The sequence below is a fragment of the Mirounga leonina genome, unplaced genomic scaffold, assembly GCF_011800145.1.
Source record: "Mirounga leonina isolate KUSES-001 unplaced genomic scaffold, KU_Mleo_1.0 Mir_175, whole genome shotgun sequence".
In the NCBI taxonomy this organism is placed as follows: Eukaryota; Metazoa; Chordata; class Mammalia; order Carnivora; family Phocidae; genus Mirounga; species Mirounga leonina.
Genome location: NW_023270453.1, coordinates 758,900 through 781,208, shown reverse-complemented (window position 1 = coordinate 781,208; position 22,309 = coordinate 758,900). Strand labels below are relative to the sequence as shown.

At 37.1% G+C, this 22,309-nt stretch overlaps 1 pseudogene; it reads left to right on the top strand.

Annotated features, from left to right (window-relative positions):
* The first annotated feature begins 213 nt into the window (after nt 1-213).
* Nucleotides 214-301, top strand: LOC118022009 (annotated as a pseudogene).
* The last annotated feature ends 22,008 nt before the right edge of the window (nt 302-22,309 follow it).

The window sequence follows — 22,309 nt, the reverse complement described above, 5'->3', positions numbered from 1 at the left end:
GACTTGAATGTTGGTATATCCCAGGGCTCAGTTCTCACATCTGTCCCTTCCTGGGCTGATATCGAGCAATCTTCAGCTTTAAGAACCACCTCCGTGCTGACAACTCCCAATTTTCTATCTCGGGCTCAGACTTCTCCCCTAAACTCCAGTCTTATATATCCCCCTGCCTATAGAGCATCACATGCATGTCCAAAAGCCATGTCAAACTTAATCCTACTCTGGTTTCTCTTCAGATCGTATAAATCTTTTGCCTTTTACTAAAGATTTCCGTGGAGAGGAACAATTCTGAGAATGATAGCAGGAAGGGAAGAATGAAGGGGGGGAAATCGGAGGGAAAGACAAACCATGAGAGACTATGGACTCTGAGAAACAAACTGAGGGTTCTAGAGGGGAGGGGTGTGGGGGGATGGGTTAGCCTGGAGATGGGTATTAAAGAGGGCACGTATTGAATAAAGCACTGGGTGTTATACACAAACAATGAGTCATGGAACACTACATCAAAAACTAATGATGTAATGTATGGTGATTAACATAACATAATAATAATAAAAAAAACTTAATCCTAAAACAGAATTTCTGATTTTCCCCTTAAAGACAGACTTAATCCCACAGTCTTCCCCCTCTAGATAAATACTAACTCCATCCTCCGAATTGCTGAGGTCAAAAACCTTGGTGTTATTCTTGACTTCTCTTTTTTTCCTTCCACTGCCCACATCTAATCTGGGAAGAAACCCTAGGGGTTCTACCTTCATAATCTCTCCACACTTTGACCACTCTCACTACCTCTGTCACGGTGCAGGCTGCCATCATCTCTCACCTAAATTCTTGCAATAGTCTCCTAACTGGTTTCCCCACTTTAACCTTCTTCTCTAACCCCCATACCTGAAGTCTACTTTGGATATAGCAGCTGAGATGATCCTTTTAAAGTCTCCTCCTCTGCTTACAACCCTCCAATGTATTCCCATCTCAGGCAGAGTCAAGGTCAAAGTCTTCACAACTACCTCAGGTGCCCCACCTCTGCCCTAGCCACACCAGCTTCCTTGCTATCCCTCCAGGCATGCTCTCTCCTCAAGATCTTCGGAATGGTTGGTCCACTACCAATGGTCTTTCTCCACATAGCTTCATAGATATTTTCAGGTCTGGATTCAAAGTCATCTTGTCAGTGAGTCTTTAGCTGACCTGCCCATTTAAAAGTGCCACTTCCAACTTCCCCCCAGCCCTCTACCTCTTGTCTCTTTACTTTTCTCCATAGCATTTATTACATTCTGATGTATATTTTACTTATTAGTTGATTGTCTATCTCCCCTCACTTGAATGCCAGCTCCATGATGGCAGGAAATTTTGTTTATTCATCTAGAGCCATGCCTAGCACATAATAAGTGGCCAATAGATACAAGTTGAACGAATAGATAAGTAAATAGAGAGTATTTATGACTAAGGCAAAAGCATAATTAACAAGTGTGCTTTCATGAAGGATAGACCCCTTAAAAGAAGCCACCATAACTTTTTCTCTTTGTGATCACGATTATCTAACAGTGTCCATCATATTGTAGGCATTCATTAAATACTTGCTGGGGGTGCTTGGGTGGCTCCATAGTTAAGTGTCCGCCTTCAGCTCAGGTCATGGTCCCAGGGTCCTGGGATCGAGCCCCGCATCAGGCTCCCCGCTCGGCGGAGAGCCTGCTTCTCCCTCTCCCACTCCCCCTGCTTGTGTTCCCTCTCTTGCTGTGTCTCTCTCTGTCAAATAAATACATAAAATCTTTTTAAAAAATCAAATAACAAAGTAAAGAATTTTCTAGAAATGGATGATGGTGATTTTTCTAGGGATCAATATGCCTCTTATTTTTACCATGCTTTGTGATTTTCAAAGAGCTTTTTTTTTTTATCCTTGCTCCAGATGTTTATTTATTTATTTTTTAAATATTTTTATTCTTACATTAATCCCCATACATTACATCATTAGTTTTAGATGTAGTGTTCCATGATTCATTGTTTGCATATAACACCCAGTGCTCCATGCAGAATGTGCCCTCCTCAATACCCATCACCAGGCTAACCCATCCTCCCACCCCCATCCCCTCTAGAACCCTCAGTTTGTTTTTCAGAGTCCATCGTCTCTCATGGCTCGTCTACCCCTCTGATTTCCCCCCCTTCATTCTTCCCCTCCTGCTACCTTCTTCTTCTTTTTTTTTTCTTAACATATATTGCATTATTTGTTTCAGAGGTACAGATCTGAGATTCAACAGTCTTGCACAATTCACAGCGCTTACCAGAGCACATACCCTCCCCAGTGTCTATCACCCAGTCACCCCATCCCTCCCACCTCACCCCCCACTCCAGCAACCCTCAGTTTGTTTCCTGCAATTAAGAATTCCTCATATCAGTGAGGTCATATGATACATGTCTTTCTCTGTTTGACTTATTTCGCTCAACATAATACCTTCCAGTTCCATCCACGTCGTTGCAAATGGCAAGATCTCATTCCTTTTGATGGCTGCATAATATTCCATTGTATATATATACCACATCTTCTTTATCCATTCAAAGAGCTTTTACATAGCCTACTTGTTTATAACCATGACCACATTAAAAGAAACCAGGGCAGGAGAAAAAAGGAGAGAGGGAAACAAACCATAAGAAATGCTTAAGAATAGAGAACAAAGTGAGGGTTGATGGCGGGAGGTGGGTGTGGGATGGGTATTAAGGAGGGCACTTGTTATGATTAGCACTGGGTGTTGTACGTAAGTGATGAATCACTGAATTCTACTCCAGAAACCAATATTGCACTGTATGTGAACTACTAAAATTTAAATTAAAAAATAAAAGAAAAAGAAAAAATTAAAACAAAAACAAAAACAAAACCAAGGTAAACATCATTATTTTCATTTTACAGATAAGGAAAGTGAAATTCAAAGAGAAAAAGTGAATTGTTTGAGGTTTCATAGCTGGCAATTGGTGTATCCAGGACTAGAAAACTGATTCTTCTGAGACTGAATTCAGGGTTTTTTAAACCATAATCTTCTATTGATAAACCACTGAATTTAATGAGTGGATTTTATATCCCTTTTATATTTAGCACATGTGAGGTATATAATAGGTGCTTAATACATGTTTACTAATCACTTAAGGTAAAAGTATATATATTTATTCTTTCATTCTCACTACAGACTTGTCATAGAAAAGATAATTCACAGGGGTGCCTGGGTGGCACAGTTGGTTAAGCATTCGGCTCTTGGCTTCAGCTCAGGTCCTGATCTCAGGGTCATGGGATTGAGCCCCACATGGGGCTCTGCACTCAGCACTGAGTCTGTTTGAGGTTCTCGATCCCTCTCACTCTCCCTCTGCACTTCCTGCTCATGATCTTCCCGCTCATGCTCTCTCTCTCTAAAATAATTAAAGAAATCTTAAAAAAAAAAAAGATAATTAACATCTTCTGGCAGAAAATAAACAAGCCCTCAAATCTTGCTAACTTTCATACAAATTGAGTACTTTTCCAAGGCACAAAAGCAATTGTAATGGGCCATGTTTTCTATCAGTATTCATATTTACTATTCATTTCTCAGGAGTTCTGCAAGATTAATGCCTGGGTTTCATGACTTAAGTCACTTTCTTTTGAAGTAAAGAATAAATCATCAGATCTTATAAGATCTTGTGTTCCCTTCTGCATCTATGATTCTAGCTCCCTTTTCCCTGTATTTGAAGAGTCAGAGAGATTTAAATTTAAATTGTCTTATACCTTATGCTTTAACATATCATTGCATACTCCTAACATTTTCTAGGAATAATTAAATATAGGAAATAGTATGATATTTATATTTAAGACTTATGTTTGAAAACAATCATGTCTCTAACTGAGCTATGAACAGCACAGCAGATACTATATAATAGACTTTTATCTTTTCTTTTTTTAAGATTTTATTTATTTGACAGAGAGAGACACAGCGAGAGAGGGAACACAAGCAGGGGGAGTGGGAGAGGGAGAAGCATGCTTCCCGCCGAGCAGGGAGCCCGATGCGGGACTGGATCCCAGGACCCCGGGATCGTGACCTGAGCCGAAGGCAGACGCCTAACGACTGAGGCACGCAGGCGCCCTGACTTTTATCTTTTCTATTTCAACCACAGTAAGTAGTAGTTTCTCTAAAGCCTAGAAACACCCAGAAAAAACTTTTTTTCTTGCCTGATATGAAGGGGCATCACAAACAAAAACTTTTAGGGAAAAAAAGCAAAAAACCCTAGCTTTTTGACCCTTTGGGTAATTTAAAGAAACAAGTGTAGGGGCACCTGGACGGTGCAGTCAGTCGGCAGCCGACTGGGTTTAGTTTAGGTCCTAATCTCAGGTTGTGATCTCAGGGTTGTGGGATTGAGCCCCACATCAGGTGGGCACTCAACACAGGGTCTGCTGAAGACTCTCTTTCCCTCTCCCTCTGCACCGCCCCCCCCCACGCTCGCACACACTTGCACACTCGCTCTCTCTCAAATAAATAAATAAATCTTAAAAAAAAAAAAAAAAAGAAAGAAAGAAAGAAAAAAACGAGTGTATAGTCTTTTGTGGGTCAGTTGTCTGCTATAGCTGATCTCACAAGGGGTGGAGATGTTTCCTCCTATTGGCTATACCACTCTGGTGACACTTCCGTGATGATTTTCATGCCTTGCCATGTAGCTGCCACAGTAAAATTAACCTGCAGGCTTTAAAACCTTAAAGACCAGGAAGCTCACTTCCCTCAGCCTCTTCTCTTCAACTTCCACTGTTGTGTTCTGCGTGTCATCTGTCAAAACCGTGTGATGAAAAATGTCATCTAACAAAGGGAGAGGCGCTCAGCCCCCAGGTTTAGTGGACACCACGTCTAGACATTGGGCAGAGAATACATTTACATTGTCGTGCAGGCTGCTCGTGTAAACTGTTATTCCCTGGCACCTACACACTAGGGCTGGAGTCCAAACTTGTGATGGGCACCAAGCCATGCCAACAGATGGGCACAGGGATGACAGCCAAGGGACTATGTATGTGCATCAAGTATAGGTGTTGAGAACAGGAATTCCAACTGAGAAGATCAAAATGACTGTCTGTCTCAAGCTTATGGTTAAGAGCTTGTCAATTCATGCCTTGTTTAATATAAATGGACTGGAATTCAGGAGAATTGACAGATTTTGACAAAATCTCAGATTTATTTTTTTAAATAGAAATGCAAAAATAACTTGGACATTTGCAGAAAATGGTTTGGTGGTATTTTGTGAGCAGAAAATGTTTCAACTTCTCCAGAAAATTTTGTGATTATTAAAGCTTCTCATAAAGAAGTACGGAATTGGAGCATTTTACAGAATTAGCTCATTTAGCTTCTCATCTGTTATTAAAATCCTGTAGTGCATTTAATTCTATTATTTCAATGTCATGTATAATAAGGAAATTTATCATAACAAATCAATGAAATTGAATTTCCTAATTTAATCATCTGTTAGATCTCAAAACCGCCTGAGATTCACTCTACTTTGTTTTTAATTTAAGAAAGACCGCTCAGAGGGGACACTTTATTGGTGTTTTAAGTTTTCCTTTTAAAAAATAATTTCAAAGCTTCAAATCTGAAAATTATGTGATTTGAGTCAGAAGTGGGAGGAGGGAAGATTTGGAATCCCTTAAGATCACTCATGTGAACAGAGAAGGAAACATGTGGTTTACATTACATAACTTCTCTGTGCTTTTTCCCCCTACCTAATAAAATTAGGGAATTGGACTAGACCATCTCGAAGGTCCTTTCCAGCTACAATTCCCTATTCCTTTTTTTTTTTAAGCTTTTTTTTTTAAGATTTTATTTATTTATTTATTTATTTGACAGAGAGAGATACAGCTAGAGAGGGAACACAGGCGGAGGGAGTGGGAGAGGGAGAAGCAGGCTTCCTGATGAGAAGGGATCCCAATGTGGGGCTCGATGCGGGGCTCAATCCCAGGACCCTGAGATCATGACCTGAGTCGAAGGCAGACGCTTAACGACTGAGCCACCCAGGCGCCCCGACAATTCCCTATTCCTAATGTAACCAAATGAAATGATGCTTTTCTTTCAAAATACGAATCAAAATTCCGAGAAGAAGTCACATGGCTGTTACAGCTCCAAAAGAAGGTAGAGCACAAGGATTCCTGTTACACGATCCAAATTGCCCTGGATTCCTAAGTTTTTTAGAGGTAAGGAAGTCTTGATTCATCTGCACTCTTTCCAAGGCCTTAGAGACAGGTTTCCCCGACCATTCAAAACTCCTCTGTTAGAATATTTTTTAATTTTTATTGAGGAATAATAATATAAACAGGAAAGAACACATATGATAAAAGAATAGCTCATGAACTTTCATAAATGGAACATACCAATGGAACAGCAACAGATCAAGAAACAGAATATCCTCAGCACCCCCAGAAGGCACTCCCTACTCCTTCTAGTCACTACCTCATCAACAGCAACCACTAATGGGTCGTCTACCCACGTAGATTGGCCATAACTGTCTTTTGAACTTTGTATAAATGGAATCATACAACATGCTCTCTTTTTTTTTTTTTTTAAAGAGCAAGCTTGGGACTTTAAAAAAAGAATTTTTTTTTTAAAGATTGTATTTATTTATTTGACAGAGAGAGACACAACGAGAGAGGGAACACACGGAAGGGGAGTGGGAGAGGGAGAAGCAGGCTTCCCGCGGAGCAGGGAGCCCGATGCAGCACTTGATCCCAGGACCCTGGGATCATGACCTGAGCCGAAGGCAGACGCTTAACGACTGAGCCACCCAGGCGCCCCCAACATGCCCTCTTTTGTGTCGGCTTTTTTTACTCGATATTATGTTCATGAGATTCACTCACATTGTTGCATGTAGTTTTAGACTGTTCTTTCTCGTTGCTATATAGTAATTCATTTATCTATACTACTGTACAGATAGAATACAAATAGTATTCCTGTGAATATTTGAGTACCCCTCTTTTTTAATAAATATGTAGGTTTGCATTTCTTTGGGGCATATGCTGAAGAGAAGATTTGCTAGGTCGTAGGGTATGCAAATGCAGCTCTGGTAGACATTGTCAGTTTTCTCAAGGAATTGTAAACAATTTACACACCCACCTAGCAGTATATGAAAATTCCTGTTGCTCTACATCCCTGCCAAAATTTAGAATTTATGTCTTTTTTTTTTTTTTTTAGTTTTGCTCTTCTGGTGGATATCCCAAAGTGTATTTTTTAAACATTTGTTTTATTGAAGTGAAATTCACATAACATAAAATTAACATTTTAAGAGTAAACAATTCAATAACATTTAGAACATTCACAATGTTGTGCAATCACCATGTCTATCTAGCTCTAGAATATTTCATCACCCCACAAGGAAACTCTGTACCCACAGAGCATTCACTCCCTGTTCCCTGAATCCTCCCCACCTATCCATGGCAACCACCAATCTGCATTCTGTCTCTATGGATTTGCTTATTCTGGATATTTCATATAAATGGAATCATATGTTTTCAAGGTTCATTCACACTGTATCAGTACTTCATTCTTTTTAAAGCTGAATAATTCATTGTATGAATTGAATACTACAATTGTTTATTTCTGCATCCACTGATGGACATTTGGGCTGTTTCCACCTTTTGGTTATGGTGAATAGTACTGCTGTACATATGTGTGCACATGTATTTGGTTGAATCCCTCTTTTTGATTCTTTTGGATATATATATATATAAATCCTAGGAGTGGAATTCCTGAGCCACATGATAATTCCGTTTAACTTACCAGGGAATTGCCAGTGTTTCAACAGCAGTCTAACCATTTTAGATTCCTACCCACAGTGTATCAGGGCTCCAATTTCTCCACATCCTCAGCAGAAAAATAATGCTTAATATTTTCCAGATTTTATTTTATTTTAATAAAAGATTTTACTTATTTGTCAGAGAGAGAGAGCGAGCACAAGCAGGGGGAGTGGCAGGCAGAGGGAGAAGCAGGCTCCTGGCTGAGCAGGGAGCCCGCTGTGGGACTTGATCCCAGGACCCTGGGATCAGGACCTGAGCCAAGGGCAGTCACTTAGGACTATAGCCACAGCCATCCTAATGGGTATGAAGTGGGACCTTATTGTGGTTTTGATTTACATTTCCCTAATGACTAATGACGTTGAGCATCTTTTCATGTGCTCCTTGGCCATTTACATATCTTGTTTGGAGATATGTCTGTTTAAGTCATTTGCCTGTATTAATATTAATTGGACTGTTTGTCTTTTTCCTGTTGAGTAGTGAGAGTTCTTAATATATTCTGGATACTAGACCTTTATCAGATATATTATTTGTGAATAATTTCTCACATTCTATAGGTTATCTTTTCACTTTCTTGATAATGTCCTTGAACATTAGCACAAAATGTTTAATTTTCGTGAAGTCCAATTTATCTATTTTTGTTGTTGCTTGTGCTTTTCATGTCATATCTAAGAATCCATTGTTAAATCTAAGGCTGTGAAGAATTACTTTTATGTTTTCTTCCAAGACCTGTACGATTTTAGCTCTTATATGTAGATTATTGATCCATTTTGAATTAATTTTTATATATAATGTGAAGTAGAGGACAGCTTCATTCTTTTGCATCTGATTATGACAGCACCATTTTTTAATATATTTTTTATTTTTTTAAATTTTATTATGTTGGTTGGTCACCATACAATACATCATTGGTTTTTGATGTGGTGATCCACGATCCACTGTTAGGACAGCACCATTTGTTGAAGAGAGTGTCCTTTCTCCCATTGAATGGTCTTATCATCCTTGTTGAAAACCAAGTGACCACAGATGTATGGATTTACTTCTGGAATCTCAATTCTATTACATTGGTCTACGTATATATCTTTATATCAGTACCACAATGTTTTGGTTACTCTAGGTTTGTAGTGAAGTTCTGAAATTGGGAAGTGTGAGTCCTTCAACTTTGTTCTTTTTCAATATTTTCCAGCTGTTAAGGGCCCCTTGTAATTCCATATGAATTTGAGAATTGATTTTTCCATTTCTACAAAAATTGTCATTAGGATGTTGACAGATTTCACTGAATCTGTAGATCACTTTGAGTAGTATTACCATCTTAACAATATTAAGACTTCCATTCAATGAACACAGGCTATCTTTCCATTTATTTAGATCTTCTTTAATTTTTTAAAGCAATGTTTTATAGTTTTCAGTGTATGATTCTTTCACCGACTTGGTTAAATTTATTCCAGGCACTTTATTCTTTTGGATGATCTTGAAAATGGAATTGTTTTCTTAATTTCCTCATCAGATTGTTCATTGCTGGTGTATAGAAATGCACTTCTCTGTGTGTGTGTGTGAGAGAGAGAGAGAGACAGAGGGAGAGAGAATATGTGTGTGATCTTGCACTTTGAAACTTTGCCGAAATTTATTAGCTCTAGCAGGCTTTTTTTTTTTCTTTTTGGAAGAGTCTTGGACATTTTTCACATGTAGGATCATGTCATCATGAACAGAGATAGTTTTACTTCTTCCTCTCCAGTCTGGATGCCTATCATTTCTTTTTCTTGCCCACTCACTCTGGGTAGAACTCTCAGCACATTGTTGAATAGTAGTGGTTAAAACAGACATCCTTGTCTGTTAGCTCGTAGGGGGAAGTTTTCAGTCTTTCACCACTGAGTATGGTAGTAGTGGTTCTTCACAGATGCCCTTTATCATGTTGAAGGCGTTCCCTTTTATTCCTAGTTTTCTGAGTGTTTTTTTATCATGGAAGTGTTTTAGATTTTGTCAAATGCCTTTTCTGTATCAGTTGAGATGATCATGTAGTTTTTACTTTCATGCTATTAATGTGGCATGTCACATTGATTTTCTTACGTTCAATCACCCTTGCATTTCTGGGATATTTCCCACATTGTCATTGTATATAATGATTTTAACATGTTGTTGGATTTGATTTGCTAGTATTTTGTTGAGGATTTTTGAACTCATATTTGTAAGGAATATTGGCCTATACTTTTCTTTTTTGTGTGGTATCTCTGTCTGACTTTAGTATCAGAACAATACTGATTGTATAGTATGAGTTCGTGTTTGTTCTTCCATTCTTCAGAAGAGATTGAAAATAATTGTTATTAATTCTTCTTTAAAATGTTTGTTTTTTTTTTAAAGATTTTATTTATTTGATAGAGAGAAACACAGCGAGAGAGGGAACACAAGCAGGGGGAGTGGGAGAAGGAGAAGCAGGCTTCCCGCAGAGCAGGGAGCCCGATGCGGGGCTCGATCCCAGGACCCTGGGACCATGACCTGAGCTGAAGGCAGAGGCTTAACAACTGAGCCACCCAGGCACCCCACTTCTTTAAATGTTTGCAGGAACCAATGTGGTTTTAATTTGCATTTCCTTATTGTCTAAAGAAGTTGGACATCTTCTCATAGGCTTATTGGCCATTTTACCTCATCTTTTGTGAAAGTTTGTTCAAATATTTTGTCCATTTTCTTATTGGTATTCTGTCCTTTTCTTGATTTATAGAAGTTTTTTATATATTTGGATAAGTCTTTTGTCCATATATGTATTGTTATATCTTTTCCCACACTATAGTTTGCCTTTTCATTTTCTTAAGGGTGAACTTTTTCTCCTTTTGAAGAACAGCCTTCTTAATTTTAATATAGTCCTATTTATTATTTTTTTTCTTTTGTGGAAAGCCCTATTTGTATTGTGCTTAAACCATCTTTGCCTACTCTGATGTCATAAATATTTCTCCTGTACTTTCTTCTAAAAGCTCTATAATTTTACCTTTCACAATCTACCTGAGTCTGCCTGAAAACTTACTTTTGTGTTAGATGTGGTGCAAGGGTTAAGACTTTTTTTTCCATATGGGCAATCAATTGACCCATGCCAATCCTCGCTCTGCTGGCCTGCAGTATCACTTTTATCTTAAATCAGGTAGCTTGTATGTGTATGAATCTTTTCCCGAATTCTTTATTATGTTCTATATAATGGTTTATCTATGCACAAATACCACATTGGCCTAATTATTATAGCTTTGTGATATGCATCCTAGTATCTGACAGTGAAAGTCCTCCAACCTTGTTTTTCAAGATTGCCTTGGGTATTCTTCACATTTTGCATTTCCATATTAATTTTAAAACCAGCTTCTCAGTTTCTGCAAAGGAAAAGAAAAGAATCTTCCTAGAATTTGGGGACAAGATTAGAAGAAACATTGTAATTATTCAATGAATATTTGCTCAGTGCCTGATCTTGGCCATGCTCTCTAGGAGGTGTGGTAGTAGATCGGGATACAGTAGGCAGGGAGACACAGTACTTGCCCTCAAGGAGCAGCCTCACTAGTTTCTGAATTCCACACTGAGACTCTCCATCGAATTGATGCAGTGTGTGTGTTGCTTTTTAATCGTGACAGTTTTATAATGGGTGAGTTTAGACACCTGCTGAGGCATGTTATGATCATTTGTAAATGTCTTCCTGATGAAATGGGGTGATTTCCAAAGCCTCATGAGGTTTCACTTAAGAAATAGGAGCTCAGAGTTTTCTGAGTTCTTTACAGATGATTTTATTTAATTCTCATGACACCATCACCCAACAATTAGGTAAATAGTATTATCCCCATTTTTACAAATAAGGAAACTGAGGCTTAAAGAGTAGTTTACCCAAGATTATACCACAAGCATATTATGGATCTAGGGTTAGAACCCAAGTCTTCCTAATTCTAAAGTATCAAAGTAGAAATATCAAGAATAGAAATTATATAAAATGACTTATCCCTATGATTTAATTTCTTGCAACATGTCTGCATGTGCAATGTCATAACAGAAGAGCCATGATGTGAATGTGGTCTCAAACACAGAGATAAACATATTTGAATTTGTTGGTGTTTCTGCAGTGCTCCATGAGTGCGGACAAAATGTCTAGAGTAGTAGAGACGATGGAATTAGTTATCTGGCCAGGTTGGGGCTGAATGGAGTAAAAATTCAAGTAGTATTGAAGGTTGGGACTTTGGTATTACATGGTGCAGTTAAGTATGGTCACCTGGCATGAAGTGCTAATTCATATAAAGCATTGAAAGACCCAAGGCCTATTCCCAAGAAACAGTATGAAAGGTATGAATAATTCAAAGACTACAGGGTAGAATAGGTGCTTCTAATGGTATTGAAGAACTTAAAGGAAAAAAAATGGCCAAACTTAAAGTTCTAAGCAATTGGCATATATAAACTAAAACTAGGAACTTCCTATGATTATTCTTGAAGAATCTCTTACCTATTGTTCATCAGAGCTGATAGACCCCAAAATAAAAGCTGAGATTATTGAAAATCAAACATCAGCTTAGATCTTGTGAGTTATCTAACTTCAGAATCAGTTGAAGTACCAGCCTTATAGATTTCTCATGTTCAAGTTAAGGGACTGAATGAAAAACTGTAGGACCCTGAGGATTGGAATATAGATATATGGGAGGATTAGAATAACTCAGAATATACTGAACCTCCAACCCCCATTGAGTATCCCTTGCCAACTAAAGCTGATAAGACAGTTCTTGCTTTGCCTGAAGATTCTATAAAGACCTGGCCTGATGAGAAATAGTTCCCTCATATTTTACCTTCTAAACACCTCATTGTGTCTGTCTATTTATCTATCTCTACAGTTATATATACGTTTGTGTGGATATATATGTAACTACAGTTATGTATACATATATAACTACATATACAACTGTATATAGTTATATATGTATATATTGTGATATTAACATATATATCACTATAGTGATATTAAATCTAGTTAATATGATATACATAATACCATTAATTGTATAATTAATAATATTAATAATAACTAATTATTATTAATATGGTATTAACATAATATCACTATATGCATATATTAACATATTACAATATATACATATATAACTACTATATATACATATAACTACTGTATATACATATATAAATACTATATAGCTCTATATAGTTACATATATACACATATACATAAATAACTATGTAGTATATGGAATACATGTATTAGTATATAGAATACGTATAGTTACATATATTATATACATCCTAGTATGTCCTGAAGGTGATAGGCTATAGTAACAAAATCCAATAAAAGAGATACTAACTATACATCAAAGTTGTAAAATTATGCTAATTGATATTGCTAAACTTTGGAAATGGATTCTGAGGATGTTCGACCAAAGACAATGGGACGGAATTTTTGGTCAGACTGAATTTATTCGGTGCACTGCCTCAAGCAGCTGGGACTGTTTCTAACGGATTACCCAGTTGGTTGCCTGAAACCTGGCTAAATAAAGTTTAGATACCTGAAATTCCTTGATATAATGTCAAGGAAGAAATCCAAATAGTAGGGAAATAAAAATGTTGAAGTGGAATGGTCATGCAGAGGCTGTTCTCCCCACTCCTAACTGTGTCCCTTGAGGGTCCAAAAGATAATCCTTGGTGAGAGTAGTGTCAACATTGAAAAACAAATGAATAAACATTGTACTGGCTGTTCTGTGTAGCTGGGGCATGTAGTGATTGAAATGTGCCTTTGATTTCACTCCCCAATGAACTCATAAAGGGAGTACCAAGGTTCCAGTGTAGTATCACCTGGGAAGGTGTATGTGGCAGCAGAATGGGAGTGATAAATAGAATGAGCCTTACAGGAATCTTTGCCAACAGCTATTTGAATATTGGGTCCCTAGAACCAAATCACACAGTCAGCCCATTAAAGGCCTACTTGATCTAAATAACCAGAAGTTCTATCTGGTCAACAGAGATTTGCTGTGAGCTTTAATAGTGGGGACTCAGGCCACTCATCTGACTCCTGAGCCTGAGTCAGTTCAGTGACCCAGAGTGTCTGCATTGAAAGAGAGGCAGGGACCTTTGGAGGAAGAACCCATAGCAACATCACATGTCCGTACCGTGTATCTTCCTCCTGGACTTGCAAGTCATTGATCAGTGTAAGGATATACTGTAAAGATGTTTGAAAGGTTATTGGAAACTGGTTCAGAACTAACTCTAATTCCTGAATGAAACTGTGGTTCATAGAACACGATGAGATTGCTTCCCTTGCTTCCTTTAATCTTAGCTCAAGTAAGTCCATCCCTGACCACCCTATAAAAAATGCAAACACCTTTCCATCTAGAACTCCTTAACCCCCTTCCTTGACTTACTAGTGTACTATATTAGTCAGTCAGTTAGTTTGTTGTCTTTCTTTTAGAACACAAGCTCCATTAGAGCAGGGATTTTTGTCTGGTTTTTTTTTTTTCCTTGTTGCATTGCAAGCAACCAGAACAATGCCTTTATAAGTATTTATCGAATAAATAAAAAATGAGAAATAAAATTTTGATCTGATGAACTTAAAATATGAAAGAATCTCCACACTGACTCCTGTCATTGCAAGAGCAAGAGCTATTATGGCAGGAAGGGCCACATTCAGAGCTCTTGTAGCATCCCCTGTATACCTCTCCATACCAACAAGTCACCATAAAGCAATATCCACCCCTGAGGGATCACAGAGGTAAGAGGCATCATAACGACCCTAACAGATGCAGGGTTAATGATTCTTTTTACATCACTGTTTAACTAAACTGTATTGTCAGTGAAGCTGATAGATGTCTTGAAAAAGGAAGCATATTACCAAAAATTTAATCTCCTTTTTAGATGAAGAGGTAAGACAGTGAGTTGAAAGCCATGGGATTCACTTATCTTGTAGACATCACTCAGAAGTAGCTGGCCCTATTGAACGGTAAAATAATAGTATCTGTCCTTGACGGATTGTTGTGCTCTCTTATGGGATGTTAACAAATGTTTTTAACCAACAACCCACTCTCCCACAGCTTGAATAGATGGATTTGGGAACCAAGAGGAGGAAGTAAGAGTGAAATCTTTCACTATTGCCCCTAATGATCCATCTGCAAAATGTTTGCTTACTATCCCAGTGACACTGGGCTCTGGCATAGAGGTCTTAGTACTCAAGGAAAGAATGTTTCCATTAGAGGTAAACCATAGATTCCCTTGAATTATAAACTGAGAGTGTCACATGGCCAACTTGGGCTTCTCATGCCACTGGATAACAGTTCAAAAACAAAGTATGACATTGTCTTATGGGGTGAATACTCCTGACTACTTACTCCTATTTAAGTAAAATAAGGTTGCCACGAAATAAAGAGTAAGGGAAGAGTATACACTGATTCTTGAGGATACAGCAGATCACCTCCTAATACTACTTTAACAGTGGTGAAAATTATAAAAACCCAAATATGCCAGACCATTAAGGGCTCAGATCTTTCAGGACCATTGGTTTGAATCCCTTTGGGTTAAGAACCTTAACCAGCTGAAGGCAAAGGGAATGTGGAACATATAGGAGGAGGAAAATCATAACATCAACCCTTGCCTGGTGATTCGTGATATGAACAAGGATTAGTTTCTTCTTTCCTAAGTCAGGTATGTATCTATACATTTTAACTAAGTTCCATTTTCTCTGCAGGTCTCTTTTCCCCATTATTTTATATTGACTTTAAATTAATCTAGTGATTGACTTTACAACTTAGTCCATGGATTACAGAATATTGAGATGGGATGGTGATGAAACTAGAAAAGGGACGCACATCATCCTGGGATTCTGACTTGGAACTGGATGCAGTTACTAATGAGACTGGGTTGAGCATTCTGGCAAAGCAGGTGAACACATTTTCCATTATCCTGGGGCTTGCTCATCATGTTAATTGGAATCATTTCTTTTCTTCTAAGATTCTTCTCCTGTCTCTCCCTCCTTTTTCTCCCTTGCTTCTTTCCACTTTGGGAAGTTTTGAGTATGGGAAGTAGATTGTATGCTGTTATTAGGCAGTCAAAGGGGTAAAACGTAGAGTTGAGCAGAAGCTTGTTATTCTTTTTGCACCCAATATCTGAACTCTTTTTTGTATTTGTAGAAACCCTCATTTTATGAGGTGGAGCCTGCCATCAACTAAGCTGAAAATGTGAAGTATTGTAGTTCTTTTTTCAGATTCCTTGAATCTATGTGAGAGCTATCAATCAGATGCCTCTACCAATTCAGTCTTGGGAGTGAGCAACACAAAGACACAAGTGTCATGGTGACAGACGTCAACTGCAGCCATTTCCTGAAACAACAAGGGGAATAGTTCCGGCACAACCCTCCTGGCCCAGCTAGTGACAGGTCCTGTGCCCAGCGATTCTGCCTGCTATCAGCTATTCCCTGTGCAGTGCTATGTTCCATGGAGCGGTGCTGTGGGTGATTCGGTGTGCTGTTTCCTGGCTGGGTGGCCCCAAAGCAATGGTGTGCTAGAGCCCGTCGTACCAGCTTGTAAAATGTGACTGCTAAGTTGCCAGAATTTTGTGAGCCAGTCATCAACTATTAAATGTAATACTAAATATTAAATTACATAAACTTATACATAGCTAAATAAATTGTATATAAAACAAAGGTAAGTCCTCAAAACTCATTACTTCCTAATTATTTTTCTACATTTTACTGTTATCTATGGACTTAAGGTTATTTACATCTATTATTATATCTGTATGATACATCTCTTCCCAATTCTGTGTTCAGTGACATCACATGAGGAGCTTGAAATCAGCCATGATGGGAATATTGACACCACGGAAATTGGCAAACACCACAAAGTAGGGCTTGATTTATTGTTTTGTTGACTGTCTAGAGTTTAAGTTATGGAAAAATGTTAATAATACAGATTAAATTTAAAAGTGTGTTATGTCTATAATCATTACTTGTAAGTCGCACAGAAATTAAGAAACAATTTTTTCCCAGAGGACTGGTTTCACTGTTCAAAAGCCTCATTCTCTGATCTTCCCAGAGATCTGAGAGCAACTTATTATCCTTTCCAAAAATCTTTTACTGAATAAATCAGGTAGCATAAGCCTCTAAGGAGTAAGAAAACTGGTGGATGCACTATGCTATCTGCCATGAGACAGTATCTTTTCGGTAGCATGTAACAAAAATCTCGATCATGAGCCTACAATGTTCAAGGGAAGGCAAGATTCTGCCTTTCATTCTGAAGCTTAGCCTCAACTTGTAACAAGAATATTCCAACCCTTTGAACAACAGCCCAATTCCTACTTAAAATTGTTCCTCTTTCTAGGGGTGCCTGGCTGGTTCAGTCGGTGGAACGCGCAACTCTTGATCTCAGGGTAATGAGTTCAAGCCCCACATCAGGTGTAGAGATTACTTAAAAATACAGTCTTTAAAGAGAAAATAAAATAAAATAGTTCATCTTTCTATGCATTCCCATTTAACTGCAATATCTCTTCTACATATTAAAACATATACCTACTGTCCCCAAGTATAGATTTATATTCTGATGTGGGACTGTTTTGCATATTTTTGAGGAAGTAAGCCAGACATAGTAAAAGTAGCAAACATTTATCGAGTACCTACTGTCTGCAAAATACTGTGGCAGAGCTATTGGAGAATAAATAGGGCTTTCTGGACCATAAAGAACTTTAGCATTCAGTACTGGAGAGGACATATACACAATGACTGTAATTCAAAATAGAATGTGTTGGGAAACATGAAAGAGGTTCAAATTGCTATGAAACCTACCAATTTCAGCAAGATAACAACTAAGCAATCATACCATCTATAACAAGCCACACTTGATAATGAGTGTCATTCAAATAAAAGTCTTAATTGTTTTTTTTTTTTTTTCCCAAAATGAGAAGACTATGGCACCTAGGAGCCAGACAGATGGACTTGAGAAGATACCCAGCAATTTTCTTACTATATGTTATCAGTTAATAGTTCAATCAGGGAAGCAGAACCAGTAGGTGTAATGTGGAATAAGGAATTCATTATAGAGATTGGAACTTACACAATTATGGGAGAAAATGTGGTAGTAAAGATCTGGAAAGGAGGAGATAGTTGAAGGATCAGAGAAAGTCGCTACCCTGGGAGCATGAATGGGTCTGTAAAGGCTCTGTGGTGAGCCTGACGTCACTGCAGATCAGTAGAGCTGACTGGGAACCATACAAGTCAGGAAGTTTGGGAAATTCCAGCTTGGCTAAACTGACACAGCATAAAGCCACCATACTATGTTACCTCAAGTAAGAGACTAAAACAGCCTCAGTTTCCTCATTGGAAAAGGGAATAATAGCACTTACCTGGGAGAGTTATTGTAGCTGTAGTTGTATGCTATAATATTATTTATCCCATGAAACCAATTCCTTTATTTTTTTTTTGAGAGAGAGAGAGAGAGTGCATGCGTGCGTGTGCGGGGTGAGGGGAGGGGCAGAGGGAGAGAGAGAGAGAGAATCTTAAGCAGGTTCCATGCCCAGGGCGGGGCTCCATCTCACAACCTTGAGAGTGTGACCTGAGCTGAAATCCAGAGTTGGACACTTAACCGACTGGGCCACCCAGGTGCCCCAAAACAAATTCTTGCAAAGCCTTAGGCCAATTTTATGGTATTTTCCTCTTTTTTCAAATTATCTTTTTTGATAAGATTATCAGTATGATTTGCTATTTTTAAAAGAAACTACATTTAATTTTTTTGAAATATAGTTTAACATTGTGTTTAGTGTGTCCATTTCCTTGGCTATAAATGATTTTTAGTATTACTGAAAGCAAAATTTATGTGCAGTTAACATTTATATTTACAGTCTAAAATTTGAAAATAGGCATATGATTTGGATAATATGAATTCTCTGTAATCACCAACAGCCTGGTCCTCAACCTATACTGTTTAGAATCTTTAGATTCCTCTAAAAGTTCTGTGATCCTCTGTTTTTATTTTTTTACTTTTTTTTTTTTTTTAAGTAATCTCTATACCTAACATGGGGCTCAAACTCACAACCCTGAGATCAAGTATAGGATGCTTTACCCACTAAGCCAGCCAGGCACCTTACGATCCTCTATTTTCATACTCTTTCTACTTTGAGGCCCATGGGGTCAATGTCCACAATGAAGTCAAAGTTCTCAGATCCTAGGATTGCCACACTTAGCAATAAAAATATAGGATGCCCAATAAAATTTGAATTTAAGATAAACAATGGATAGTTTTTTTAATATAAGTATGTCCAATGCGGTATTTGGGACAAGCTTATACCCCCCCACACAATTATTCATTATTCATCAGAAATTTTAATTTAACTGAGCATCCTGGTTTTTTTTATGGCAACCACTCTGACTCTTCATTCCTGCGAAAGCACTCTAGTCTCATGAATTAAGGAATCTCTTCTACAGTCATACTTTCTCATACTATTTTTGCCAACAATTTCCATAGCAGTTCATTTCACACTTAATATATCCCAAGATAAAACATGACCTTGACCTCTAAAATGGTTACCCTTTCCATCAAGTCACCTCAGTCAGCATTATTGACATTCTTCACATCTCTTCAGATAGAATCTTGGGTTCATTTTTTAGTGCCCTTCTCCATTTTTACCTACTTCCAGACATTACTAAGTTCTGTCAATTCCTTCTTTAAAGTGACATCCAAATGCTCACTTTCCTCTTCATTTTCATTGCTACAACCTCTGCCTTGACCCCCATCTGCTAGATAGTCTCTTTACTGCAGTCTTCTTTGATCCTGTTTGAATCCTACTCATCTCCCTAAAACACTATTGTTTCACTGTTCCACACTGCTCAAGAACTTATAACTGCTTGTTATTGTCTATTATATTAAGTAATATAAGTAGTATAAAATCTTTTGTTCTTTGAAGGACAATGTTAAGAAAATGAAAAGACAAGTGACATTTCTTTCAAGAAAAAAATAGATAATCTGAATACAATTACATCCATTTTAAAAATAAATTCATGGCTCAAGACCTTAAAATAAAGAAAACTGCAGTCTCAGATGGCTTCCCCAGTGAATTCTACTAAATATTTATGGAAAAAAATAATACTAACTCTACACAAACTCTTACAGAAAATAAAAAAAGGAGAGAGGTCAGCATTACCCTGATACCAAAAAGAGACAAAGACATTAGAGAAAAAGAAAACTATAGATCAATGTGCCTCATGAACATATACACAAAATCCTTAACAAAATATTAGCAAATTTATACCCAGTGATATGTAAAGCAGATAATACATCAAGACCAAGGGGGCTTTACCTCACAAATGCAAGTTTTTTCAGAATTTAAAAATCAATCAATATAATTCAACATATCAACAGACTAGAGAAGAAAAACTCTATGGTCATCTCAATAGATACAGAAAAAGGCTTTGAAAAAATTCAACAACTATTCATAATTTTTAAAAAGCTCTCAGCATGCTAGGAATATAAGGGATGTTCCTCATGTTCCTCAAGCTAAGAAAAGATATCTATGGAAAACCTACAATTAACATCATAGTTACTGGTGAAAGATCGAATGCTTTCCTCGAAGATGAGAAACAAGATAAGGATGTCTAATTTCACCACTTCTATCCAACATCATACTGGAGGTCCTAACAAGTGCAATAAGGCATGAAAATAAAGGCATACAGATTAGGAAGGAAAAAATAAAAATTAACTCTATTTACAGAAGATATGATTGGCTATGCAGAAAAATTCCAAATATAATCTATAAAAGATCTCCTAGAACTAATTAGTGAGTTTAGCAAGGTAATAGGATATAAGGTCAATAGGCAAAATCAATTGTATTTTTACATACTCACGATGAACAGTTAGAAAGTAGACCTTTTAAAAGTACTGTTTAAAATAGCACCAAAAAGCATAAACTATTTAGATCTAAATCTAATAAAATATGTACAAAATCTTCATGCTTAACTATAAAACAGTGATGAAAGAAATCCAAGAAGACATAAATAAAAGTAGAGATATGTCACACTCATGGACTGGAAAACTCAGTATTGTCATTTCTCTTGGAATTGATCATAGAGTCAATATGATTCCAATCAAAATCCAGCAGGCTTTTTTGTAGAAATCAATAAGCAGATTCTAAAATTTCTGTGGAAAAAGCAAATAAAATGGAATTGTCAAAATGAGTTTGAAAAACAAGAACAAAGTTCGAAGACTCATACCACTTGATTTTAAGACTTAACTTTTATAAAGCTGCAGTAACCAAGACTGTGTTGGTATTGGGAAAAGGTTAGACAAATAGATCAATGTGTCATAGAAGATCCAGAAATAGACCCAAATATATATCAACTGAATTTTGGCAAGAGTGGAAAGAACTCAATGGAGACAGTTTGGCAACAAATAGGGCAAAATAATTGAATATCTATATGCAAAAAACCCCACAACTTAATTAATATCTCAGATAATATATAAAAATTGACACAAAATGGATCACAAACCTAAATGTAAAATCTAAAACTGTAAAACTATTGAAGGAAAGATAGATGAAAATCTTTGTGAGAGTTGAATAAATTCTTAGACACAACACCATAAGCACAAATCCATACAAGAAAAATTGGACTTAAAATTTAAAACTTCTGCTCTCTGAAAGACACTCTTTGTGAAAAGACTATCCACAAAATAATGTTCATGGAAATATTTGCAAAAACATATCTTATTAGATAAAGAACTCTCAAAATCAATAAGAAAACAAAACACCCCTATAAAAGATGGGCAAACAATTTGAATTTACACTTCACTAATAAAGATATATAGATGGCAGATAGGCACATGAAAAGATGCTCAACATCATTAGTCATTAAGTAAATGCAAATTAAAACCACAATCACATGCCACTACACACTTGTTAAAATGTCTAAAATAACTCATAACACTGGGGCGCCTGGCTGGCTTAGTCAGCAGAGCATGCGACTCTTGACCTTGAGGTTGTAAGTTGGAGCTCACATTGGGTATAGAGATTACTTTAAAATAATAAAATATTTAAAAAATATATTAAAAATAAAATAACTCATAACACCACATGTAAAAAGGATGTGAGGCAACTGAGACTGCCATACAATGCTGGTGGGAATGCAATAGTACATACCTATGATGGAAGACAGTTGGACAGCTTCTTGTAAAGTTAAACATACACATATCATATAACCTGGCAGTTCCACACTTTGATAGTTATTTAAGAGAAATAAAAGCATATGTCTAACAAAATCAGCATGTAAATCTTTATAGAGGCTTTATTCATAATCTCCAAAAACTGGAAACAATCTAAATGTCCATCAACTGGTGAATGAGTAAATAAAATACGATATATTCATACAATTAAATATTATTCTCAGTAAGAAGGAAAGAACTACTGATACATGCATCAACATAGGTGAATCTCAAAAACATTTTACTTGGCAGGAGAAGCTAAACAAAAAAACTACAAACTCAATGATTCTATTTGTATGACATTCCAGAAGAAACAAAACTATAGCGAGACAAAGTAAATCAATGGCCTTGGGAT